Source organism: Blennius ocellaris (assembly GCF_963422515.1).
Source record: "Blennius ocellaris genome assembly, chromosome: 1".
NCBI classification, from domain to species: Eukaryota; Metazoa; Chordata; class Actinopteri; order Blenniiformes; family Blenniidae; genus Blennius; species Blennius ocellaris.
In genome coordinates, this window is record NC_137650.1 from 3,962,831 (window position 1) to 3,975,525 (window position 12,695).

A 12,695-nucleotide genomic window follows, 5' to 3' on the forward strand; every position below is an offset into this window, starting at 1 on the left:
AGGAGACAGGGTGGCTTGACAATTCACCATTTCATCAGAGACATCAAGTCACTCTTCATATATGTCAGCAGTTTACAGTGGCGGTTGGTCAATAGAGGATGCCGGGACATGCGTGTGTGTGTGTGTGTGTGCGTGTGTGTGTGTGTGTTAGGGGGATATGGGTATGGGTGTACACCTCCAGCCGGGCTGACGGAGCCTTCGCTCTTCCTGGTCTGGGGGGGGGAGGTTTCCGGATCGGGCATGGCTCTCTGGGGTGGTTCGCCGGGGCCTCACACACACACACATGCGCGCACACACGTACACACACATACACACACACGTACACACACACACACACACACACACACACAAAAACGCACATGTGCACACGTGCACTGGATGACCTTTTCTTAAAGAGCGGCTCAGGTGCACCTGCTCAGTAATTGGAAAGAGTCACGGGGGAGTCCTTGGTGTATCTGATGTGTATCAGAACCTCGGAGCTCCACCTGTCTTAACAGGAAATGATAGCCAGTTCAGTTCTATCAGTCTCATAAGATACACTAAACAGTTAATCAGGAATTTGAATTAATAGTTAAATTAATTACAATTACCAGAATTAACAGTAAAGATTGAAGGATTTTGGAGTTCTTGACACAGAAGAGGTCGACATTTCATTCACCTTTGTGCTCATTAATAAAACAGCAAGTATGATTCCAAACATTATATTTATTTACAATGAAAACAAATAAACACATTCTAACTACCTATATACAGCTGTGTGTGTGTGTGTGTGTGTGTGTGTGTGTGTGTGTGTGTGTGTGTGTGTGTGTGTGTGTGTGTGTGTGTGTGTGTGTGTGTGTGTGTGTGTGTGTGTGTGGAGAGTGAAAGACAGAAAGATGTGGAGGGTGTATGTGTGAGGAGAGAGAGAGTGAGAGAAAGAGAGAGAGAGAGAGAGAGAGAGAGGTGGAAGAAGTGTGTGTGTGAGACGTGTGATGGAACTACAAAACAAGATGGCGGATCACAAGAAACTCCATTCAAATGGAGGTTATCAGAGAGCAGGAAGTCTGTCCTGGGTCTCCACCATGTGCTGGAGAACAATGGAACATGGAAGCTAGTCTTTAGCGTCTGCTTCCTGTGTGTCTCTGCTAAAGGACCATTTCTAGAATGACTTGATGTGAATGAGACTTGTTTTGTAAAACGTCAGGAGTCGTCAGATGGTGTTCAGTTACTGTGTGATGTTGTCTTTGGTGTGATATGTGTGTCAAGTCAAAACTGTCTTGTTATTCAATGATGTCATTATTGTGGTAAAGGAGTGGCTTCCTGCAAAGGCCTGTACTGCCGGGCTGGAAGGAGACAAACACAGCAACCCATAACAGCTGACCAGGTGGGCAGGATCAATCAATCAGAAACATGACTGAAGCTCCAGCAGCTTTCAGCAGGGAAACCAGTGCTCTGGTTGGTCGGGAGCCTGTGCAGAGAGACGGAAAAGTATCTACAAATAACCAGGAAGGCAGCCGGTAAGGCAGAAAATGAAGACTCTCTGCTGGTTTGTGTTGATAAACTGTGATGTGTGCTGTGTCTTCCTTTGAGCTTGCTGATTTGATTTCAGTAATTAATTGGTGATTTTTTTTTAGTTCATTCAGTTCCATTTAAAATTGTGTTTAAAATCTCTACTAAAAAAACAAATTTGCTAATTCATGTACTTTAATTTACAGTGGAGTACATTTCATGATTTTATATAGTAAAAGTAGAATTTGTGGTGATTAAAATACCAATCAATGACAGATGAGAATGCATTTTGTTGGAGTAAAACACTACAAAATAGGTACTCAGCTTCAACTTAATTAATCTAAATACTCTTGTGTTGATGAATATTTTCCAGTGAGTTGTTTACATATGAGTTTGGATGACTAAAGAGAAATGCATTTCATTGTGGAATAAGTTGCATTTGTGTGGCTACATGTACAGTGACATGATTTCTTTGTTGCAATTTCTTTGTTAAGAGGACAGTGACATGATTTCTGTTAAAAGGTTTTCTACCTGCAACTATACCTACAACTAAAACCCCGTTTCCACCGCACAAAAAGTGCTGGAATGGACTGGTATAGTCCGTTATGGTTTGCTTTTCCACTGCAAGAATTTGTGATTTTCCGGAAACAACCGCTCCAAAGTCGGTCTTTTTTCCGCCCCCCCTCCGTCGGGGTACTAGGACCATGGAACAGGTCTGAGTTTGAGGAGCCGTCTGCTGATTGGTCAGTGATTTACTACACCCTCAATATTTTAATATGTCAGCTGGATGAATCCTCTGTCAGTGTGCTCAGCTTTGTTCTGGTTGTTTTTTCTTTTCTTTGCTGCTCAACTTTCGTGTTGGTCGTCAAAGGGCGGATATGAGGCAGGAGGAGACCGGGGCTCGGGGCTTTGCATCGCATCAGAGCTTTCTGTTTGCAGCATAGTGTCAGTGCCGGGTCTTTGCATCGTGTCTGAGAGGCTGCTGGCTTCTCTTATAGTTAGCACCTCCTGCTAACTGTGGTTGCTGGTTCTGCAGGCTGAGGAGAAGAAGATGAAGTTGATGTTTCAGGAGTCCTTCATTACAGCTCCTGGTTGTTCCTTTTGTCCAGACTGAGGAGCTGGTCGCTCAGGTCTGTGATGGTTTTCCTGCTGGTTGAGGAAAACACAAAGAAGTTCTGTGAGGCGTCGTTTCCCTGGTCCGTCCTGGAGGAACTGGTTGGTTTTCCCTGGTCATGATGGGAGATCAGACTCTGGGTGCTGGTCTCTGGATCAGGGGAAGGTCTGACCCTCGTGGTGGGTCAGCAGAGGAGTTGAGGCTTTTTGTGGCAGGCCTCTGGTTGCAGGATTCTGCTGTTGGCTGTATGCTTTTTTTTTTATTATTAAAAAAAGACATTTTTAAATACATTAGTCATTCCAATGTGCTTTTATAGAGAAAATAGAAAAGCCCAACAGATCCACATGAGCAGCAGGTGTGTTTGCGACTATGGAAAGAAAAACTCCCCCAACAGGGAGAAACCTTTGCAGAAACCAGAGTCAGAGGTGGCGGCATTCTGCTGACCAGTTGGGGTGAAAGGATGGAGGAGAGGAGAGGAGAGGGTAGGATAGGAAAGACAGAGATAGACTTGGTGGGGAGATGCATACAATACCCTTAGTGCCACATATATTTCTTTTTATTTTTTATGCAGTAATCACAGTGATCCAAGTATTTTCCAACTGCCATGGGATTAAACCGGCCTGAGCAATAATTTGGCTGTATGCTAATGCTGTGTGAGCTGCCTCTAGAAACCTACCTCCAACAAAAGCCTTCTTGAGAGAATCTCTCAAACTCTTTTGATGAAAGTTGGGGGATTCAAAGGTCTGATATCTTGGGAGCCTCAGCCAATCGGTGACTGGCTGAGTGCATGGGGGAAGTGTCTTTTTATTAGAAAGCGGGGGAGGATTTGCATGGGTCTGCAGGGGCAAAAGGTCCCCCCGCTGGGTGTGATGCTCAGTCACATTCCTGGGTCAGAATTCATATCATGATCATGACAAGTGAAAATTGTCTTTCCTTGGAAATTAACAAACTTTCTGTGGTCTTCTGAGATCCCAACACGTTTGATCAAGAGCAGCTTAATCTTGAGAAAGCATGTGCCTAACTTCGAAACAAAGGGATTTAATTTGGAAAAACAAACTGGTGAAATGATCCTTCATAGGTGCTTTAGTCTTGGAGACCTGAGCCTGCCTGTTACGGCTGAGAGCCGGTGCGTGGAGATTCTGAAACCCAAAAGCAGACCAGGAGGCAGAGCAGGTGCAATTAGCAATAATTTATTTATATTGCAAGACCTGGGAGATGAGGGAACGGAGACTCCGGGATGCAGAGTGCGCAGGCAAGGGGACCGCAGCAGGGAGGCGCGCTGCACCAGGAGGAGGTGCGCTGTGGAGGCACGGAGTGAGGTGCCAAGAGCACACAAAGCAGAAAGCAGGTCAATGGAGCAGTCATAGGGCCGGTGAGGAGGGAGAGTCCAAGCAAGGTCCTTGCTGAAGATTGGCGCCAGCTCATGGTACTCCAAAGGAACCGCAGCCAGATCAGGAGGAGCCGGGGAACGGGAACCGGAGATGGACTCGGCAAACCAGAGGCACTGGGAGTGACACTGGAGGCTCCACCCAATGATTGAAGAGTTCCTCCAGTTGAGGTGTGGGTTGTGCTGGTGCAGCCACGGGCAACCAAGGACGAGGAGTGTGACTGGAGAAGGGATCACCAGCAGCTGGAGAGTCTTTCTGTGGTTCCCAGAGATGACCATGGTGAGAGCGGTCGTGCGATGGGTAACCCGGGAAATCAGCCGACCATACAGGGCGTTGACACTTTGGGAAGAAGGCAGGAGCTCCAATGGCAGTCCGAGTTGGGCCACCAACCCAGTGTCCACGAAATTGTCATTGGCCCCTGAGTCCACCAGTGCAGGAAGGGTCGCAGAGTGTTGATCCCAGTAGAGGCTGGCGAGCACCTTCATCTGGGCAGAGGAACTCGGGACACTGGAGATATGGCTCGCCGGAGGGTTCCCGGACACAGACGAGCCGCACCTTTTGGGTAAACTCAGGCAGGAATCCCAAAGATGTCCGGCTCCCACACAGTAGAGACACAGCTGGTTCTGGATGCGTCGGCATCATTCTCGGGGGTCCAGCTGCATTGGCTCCTCTGCTGACTCGTCGGGAGTTCTAGGGCCCGGCGGGAAAGTCAAGGACCTGGGAGCCGGCTGGGAGGAGAATCCGGCGAGGAAGGATCGGCGGTTGGCACGCTCCCGCTGCCTCTCCCTCAGCCGGTTGTTCAAGCAGATGGAGAGTGAGATGAGTTCGTTGAGGGAGGAGGGGTTGTCCCACATTGCCAGCTGGTCTTTGAGTCTCTCTGAGAGACCCTGGGTGTAGATTCCCTGGAAAGCCTCGTCGTGCCACCCACATTCCTGTGCCAGGATCCGGAACTCGACCAAGTAGTCGGCTGCTGACGTGGTGCCCTGGGAGAAGGAGAGAAGCCGCTGCGCTGGCTCACCTTTCTTTACTGGTTGATGGAATGTCTTTTCAAGCTCCCCAGTAAAGTGGGCCCAGGTCTGAATTACCAGGGAGTCATTGTTCCAGAGTGTCATCACCCACCGAGCCGCCTTCCCTCGCAGAAGATTGATATTGTAAGTGATCTTGGCCTGGTCCGAGGGATACTTTGAGGGCTGGAGGTTGAAGACGAGGCGGCACTTTAGCAGGAATGGATCACAGCAACCCAGTTCCCCAGCGTATGGCTCTGGTGGGGGTATGAAGGGCTCCTTTCCGGGGGAAGAGTTGCCCAGTCCTCCGGAGTGGTGGGCGGTGCCCGGATCTGACGCGGAAGTGTCAGGTGTGGTGGTGGAAGACTGCCTGGACCAGTCTCTGGTGAATGTCCTGGATGGAAGCAGCGAGCTCCTGTAGCAGGCAGTCATGCCGACCGAGTAACTCCCCATGGGAGGAGAGGGCTTTCACCACCGGGTTGAGGTCTGCTGGGCTCATGTTTTGGGCCAGAAGATTCTGTTATGGCTGAGAGCCGGTGCGTGGAGTTTCTGAAACCCAAAAGCAGACCAGGAGGCAGAGAAAGACCTGGGAGACGAGGGAACATAGACTCCGGGAGGAGTCGAGGGGCGCACAAGGAGTGCAGCAGGGAGTGCTGCACAGCGAGGCAGGGTGGCCGAGGACGCTTGAAGCAGGGAGTCGTGGAGCGCATGAGAGGAGCTGGTGACTCGGAACAGAGACACAATCTTCTGGACCAGATCTCCTCACTGCAGGGCTGAAGAGGTGGAGCAATCAATTAGCCAATTACCTGCAGGAGTGTCAGTGAGCGGATCCGGTGCTGGAGCGAAGTGTGGATCCTCACACTGCCGTCCTCATGACCTTCAATCTGAAAAGCTTCGTCGCTGAACTGGAAATGGGTCCACCTGATCTTGCACTCAAAGGGCAAATCCATATGAAAGCAGGAACTGCGTGTCTGAAGGAGGGAAAGGAAAGCAGAAACACTTTTAATGGAAGACTCTGTTCAAAGACCCCAAAAGCTGAAGCAAAACAAGAGAAAACACATTGACGGTAGAGCGAAACGTTTCCTCCCTGGTGTCATGACTCCCAGTCCACAATCTCCTTGGACTAGGAACATTTATTTTGACAGTCACTGTAATAACAATCCAACTTGGTGATCTGTCCACCAGAATGTCCGTGTTCTCCTATCATTACTTTCATCAAGGAGAGTTGGCCGAGAAGGTTGTTTTTGGCTGCATTTATTTACCCGAATTGCGTGAAATCTTCACAGATGATTTGTCATTGTCCAAGGACCAGTAGATTAGATTTTGAGATGTTAACGGCTAAATGTTTCTGAGTAAAACCCAAAAAACTGCGAAAAAATGTCCCATACAAAGCAGATGAGAGGCACCTCTTGGAGGAGATTAACGGAGGTCAGTGTCTATTGCCATGGAGATGCTCCCTGCTCAGTCTTTCACAGTGATGTAGCTAGCTGAGAGGCTTGTTAGCATCGATATGAGCTAGCAATGCTAACTCGGTTCCATAAACAAAAGTGGTGTTGGCGAAGGTGTGCACTCTACTGAGTGTAGCTCTAGTTAATGTTTAGAGTGGACTGTTCTCTGCTGCATATGTGTCTGTCATTTCTTTACAAAAATAACAGCACCAATGAGTGGCCAACATGCTAACTACTATTTTTACCTTCACCAATGAGAAGAAGGTTATGTTGTCTGCATGTATTTATTTATTGGTATGTATAGATGTATTTTGACAACTTTCAGACAAAACTATTCGTCCAAATTGCAAGACATTTTCACGGATGATTTGTTTTCATGCAAGGATGGACCCATTAAATATTTTGACCAATTGGATCAAAGGTCAAGGTTAAGCCTTACAACCACGACAGATGAAGCAAGGAGTGGTGCATGAAATAACCTTATGATCTATTGGTTTCCATGGTGACAGGTATAGCATTGGGGAAGACCTGCACTCTACCGAGTGTCGCTCAAGTTGTCAGTGTTTCTGCTGTTACTGTGTAAACCCAAAATTTTTATGAAAGGAAAATGCAATAGCGATGCATTTTCATTTGAAGAGGAGCAGAGTAGGAGGTGAAGCATGCGCAATGAGTGATTCCAGTGTGACGTAATCGAGTGCAATCCAACATGACGCCACCCAGGCTGTAAAGCAAATCTTTTCTGACTACTGAGGGGGAATAAAACAACGGACTAAACTAAACAAAGAAACAAAGGGTGAATTAAGCTAAATAATATTATCAGTGATTAAAGACCATCTTTGACGCCGTAATGAAATTGTGAAAGCAGTTACATCTGTCAAACTGATGCCGTCAATATGTGCCACAGAGGGAAATGACATTTGAGAGCTTCACTTCACCGAGAAATAAATGGATTACAGTGAGCATATCGTTATAATCTTATTCCTTTTATTTCCACAGAGCCCCTTATTTGGCGTAACTCCTCCCACAACACGTCCACACGCTGATGAAGCAGGCCAACTCACAAATAGAATCAGTGGTAAACAAAACTTCCAAACATACTGGACTTGAAACAGAAACTTCTCCTGGAGTTTTGTGTTTCCTGGCTGCAGACGTCTGATTTACTTTGTGTTCCTGACCTCGGTGCTTCATGTGTGCAAGTGCAACATCACATTTACACATTTATGTTCACATAGCTTCAATAGATCAGGAGCGTCATTGTTAATGTCTGCTCAACAAAAACTGTTCTCATCATTATGAAATGTTTTATATATCAGTCTTTGAATTCTTGAGTTGAGTAATTTGAATTTTTTTATGAATAAGTGGACAGACATTTAGATATTTTTAAGAACCTGCATATTATTATTAGTATTATTATTATTATTGTTGTTGTATTATTTATTATTATTGTTATTTCATTTGTATGTTGGTGCAGTGTGAGTACACAGTAGAGTTAGAGCCACCTAAAGAAAGAGAGAGAAAATGTGTTTTTTTAACAAAACCTTTAAGATTATGAAATACCTCTTGAAACTTTTGAAAAAATGTTCAGGATTATGAAAACGGCTCCACAGGTGGAATTTTTTTCATCCAAAGTAGATGGTAGAAGTGCTGAAGCTAATAATGGTCATAATAATGCTTTGCATGTTTCTGCTGTTTTCAAAATGCACATTGTTTTCAAAACGAGGCCTGATTCTCCAAGTCGAAAACACAAGTTCCAAAATAAAATAAAATCAAACTTTATAGAGCATTTTTCATACAGATCAACATGCAACTCAAAGTGCTTCACATAAAATGAAAATAGAAAAAATAGAAATAAAATAGAAACAGGCACACACACACACACACCCAACCAAACAACATACACAACCGAACACACTCCAACACTAACCGCCCGTAACACAATATAAAAAGTGATATAAGAATGGCAAGGCACTGATGATCCAGGAGAGAAAACACCACCCTGGGGGGGCCGTCCACACCCAGAGGAGCCACAGCCTACAGCTATGGGGGGCCCTGCCACAGGGACCGCCCCCACCCAGCCGGTCAGGAGCCCCCACCGCGGTCAGTGAACCACAGGCTGAGCTCCACCACCGAGGCCAGAACGATCCCCAGGACAGCGCCCCCCACAGGCAGTAACAGAGGACACAGTCAGGTCAACACCAGAGGACACAGTCAGGTCAACACCAGAGGACACACCAGGTCAACACCAGAGGACACAGTCAGGTCAACACCAGAGGACACAGTCAGGTCAACACCAGAGGACACACCAGGTCAACACCAGAGGACACACCAGGTCAACACCAGAGGACACAGCCTGGATAACACTAGAGGACACAGCCTGGATAACACCAGAGGACACAGCCTGGATAACACCAGAGGACACACCAGGTCAACACCAGAGGACACAGTCAGGTCAACACCAGAGGACACAGTCAGGTCAACACCAGAGGACACAGTCAGGTCAACACCAGAGGACACACCAGGTCAACACCAGAGGACACAGTCAGGTCAACACCAGAGGACACAGTCAGGTCAACACCAGAGGACACACCAGGTCAACACCAGAGGACACACCAGGTCAACACCAGAGGACACAGCCTGGATAACACTAGAGGACACAGCCTGGATAACACCAGAGGACACAGCCTGGATAACACCAGAGGACACACCAGGTCAACACCAGAGGACACAGTCAGGTCAACACCAGAGGACACACCAGGTCAACACCAGAGGACACAGTCAGGTCAACACCAGAGGACACAGCCAGGTCAACACCAGAGGACACAGCCTGGTCAACACCAGAGGACACAGTCAGGTCAACACCAGAGGACACAGTCAGGTCAACACCAGAGGACACAGCCAGGTCAACACCAGAGGACACAGTCAGGTCAACACCAGAGGACACACCAGGTCAACACCAGAGGACACACCAGGTCAACACCAGAGGACACACCAGGTCAACACCAGAGGACACAGCCAGGTCAACACCAGAGGACACAGTCAGGTCAACACCAGAGGACACAGTCAGGTCAACACCAGAAGACACACCAGGTTAACACCAGAGGACACAGTCAGGTCAACACCAGAGGACACATCCAGGTCAACACCAGAGGACACAGTCAGGTCAACACCAGAGGACACAGTCTGGTCAACACCAGAGGACACACCAGGTCAACACCAGAGGACACAGCAGTGGTCAGGTCAGAGGGCACCAGGTCCAGGATGTGTCCTCTGTTGTGACGTGTTGTTTAACATCCATGCTGTTTAACAGATTCATAAAGTCACTGGCAGCACGGTCAGACCCGTTATCTATGTGTCAGATAAAATCAGCAGTTATTAAAATCTTATTATATTTTGCATGGACGATTGATAACAAGTCTGAAAATTCACTGATAAAAGACGATGTCTATTTGGGAGGCCTGAAAATTGTAACACATAAAATCTGAAGGCTGCTAGAAACAAAGGCGTCGTGTTCAAAGGTGGTGAAACTGCTCAAAGAGATGACCTTTTTTAAAAGTGTGTTGCAGGTAATTGAGGCAGTCCCACCACCTTTTCTCTCCCCCTTAACTGAAAATAGAAAGTTAAACGTTTGTGGGCAGCCTCTGTGAGCACAGCTGGAGCATCAGTGCTGAGGTTCTGTTAAAAACAGGCAGTCGAGTTTATTATCTAAAATAAGATCATTTAGAAGAAAAGTTTTGCTGGCGAGAGCTCGAACGTTATAAAGAGCCATGTTGATGATTTGTGTAGGTTTGTGTTTAGTGACGGTGGAGCTGAGGGGAGGTGGAGGAGGTTGATGTTGTTGTGTGTGGGGATGTTGTGGAGGATTGTGGTGACGACAGGAACTGCAGAGTCCGGGGTCGTGGATGTGTTGTTGTGAGAGGTGGAGGGGTGATGGAGAGAGCTCTTGCCAGCAGGTCCATGTTGTGGTGTGGTGAGTGAGGAAGGCAGGTGGAGGCGTGTACCAGGAGGCTCTGGTCAGTCCCGTCTCCCGTACCGAGTTGCATATTGGAAGTTCATGGAGAGCGCCATGCAGCCCTGGTGGCTGAGGTGGAGTCCGTCGGCTCGGTAGAGGGAGGTTCAAAAATAGGTACAAATTATTGATAAAAACAAAGTCCTGTGAGCGACACGCTGCCTGGAGCCAGTAGTGGAGGGAGAAAAGTCTGCTGAAGCAAACATCTCCATGGCCGACAGTGGGAATTAGGCCACTGATAAAAAGAGACAGACCACAGTTTTTTAAAACAGAGAACAGTTCATTAAAATCTTTTTCGGTCACTTCAGAGTGTCCTATGGCCGAGTGTTTGGTTCCCACATGCACGAGATGCACTTCACCGAGGATGTTGAGGATGCTTCCCCACAGCCGTGGGATTCGCCAGAGATTCATGGTTAGTCTTTTTGATTAAACATTTCCATGATGAAGCCCCAAACAGGCTGCATAACTATTTTCTCCCTGTTTATGATCCTGCATGAAGCTGAGCAGGAAATGTATATGCACACGAGTCATAAAATCATGAAACTCACTCATCTGGAGTCAAATTCTATTTGCAGACATAGAAAAACATGTATATGACACTTATTAGAATTGGTGAGTTTGAACCGCAGCTTGTTGGTTTGTTTTTTTGTGGGCCAGTCCTCATCCTGCCAAGTCTGTCCCACTGTGGAACTGATCAATCACGAACCTGCACTTTTGCTCAGCACCTTTACATGGAGCAATGCTGCCACCTACCGTCAGCTGAGTAGAATGCAGGTGGTTTATTGTCCACTGGTTTCCGTGAAATCTAAATCTGAGATGGTGTACAAGTTATATTTTAAATAGAAAAAACAATTGGAGTTATTGGGTGATATTTAGACATCCTCTGCAGATTACAGATTGAGAGCTAATCTAACTAATCTAGCCATCCTCCAAATCCTTCATTCAATTCAGGGTTGCAGGGTGGAACCAATGTGTGGTGATCAAAGTAATCAATTAGACCAAACAAATAAATTAAAAATAAATAAATGCCAAAAATAGTAATTAAAGGTCATTTTAAAAAGTCACCAAATGTAATAACTGTTTGTGATTTTCCTTTTGTGTAACAGAGTGAATAGTTTGAATATTAGAGACTCCGTCAACATAAAAATCAGCGCAGGAATGAAACATTAGCAGAGTTAAAGCAGGACAAAGCACAAAACAAACTGCTGATTTTCACTCCATGTGTGTAGGTTGTTTAATAATGATGATGATGATGATGATGATAATAATCTAACTTCTAAAGCGCTTTTTGCACACTCAAAGGTGCTCTACAAAGCACAAACAAAAATAAACAGGGTTTTGAGGTTTTAAAGTTCAGTAATCCGCCTGATGGCAGTGAGTTTCACCCGAAATACATTGATTTTATGTCTGGTTGAGCTCATTTGACCCATTTTGACACTTGAAAGTAGTAAACACACCATAAATGTAAATATTTCACCCTGAAATCTGATGCACCCTAAAAAGTGAAGAAATGTGTACAGTCCAGACACGGAGGCTCTTCTGTTTGGTATTGTCGACACACTGCATGAAAACAGAACATGTTTTTCATTACAAAGAAGTAAATGTTTCCTGTGGTTTTCAAAAAGTTGTTTTCAGTGGCCTCCAGCACCGGACTCTGCGACGCAATGAAAAGTTTTATTTTTTTCTCTTGAAAATATGTAAACGGAGGTCCGAGGGTTTGCTCATTGAAACTCCTGAGTGTTTGTTCCAGATGGTCAGAATTACTGGGAGGAGTTTATGCTCGCTCATGTTCATCCATACAACCTTTTTGTCAAGTTTTTAAGGCTTCAAGTAAGTTAATGAAATAAGTCTGGGGACACAGTGCAGGGATGATAAATGCTAATAGCCTCCAGACCGGAGCAAAGCACTGCATGTTTGATCATAATCTGATGTGGTTGTTAGAGGTGGAGATTAAAAAGCCTTCAAGTGGCTCCTGAAACACCAAAATTATTATTATTAATATTATTATGATAAATTACCAGGAGCATTGTTGTGCTTGTTTTTTGAAGTGGAAACACAAGCACAAACAAACATAACCACACATATATATATGGATTCAAGATGGCGGCGTGCATGGACGCCGTGGCCTGGTGCTCCTCATTTCATTGCTTTGTATGGAAGCGTATATTAGTTTGGAATGTTGTGACATCTACATTCATCTGGGCAAGCAACATCTATAACTGGCACGAACTTCTTAAGATCGGTTCC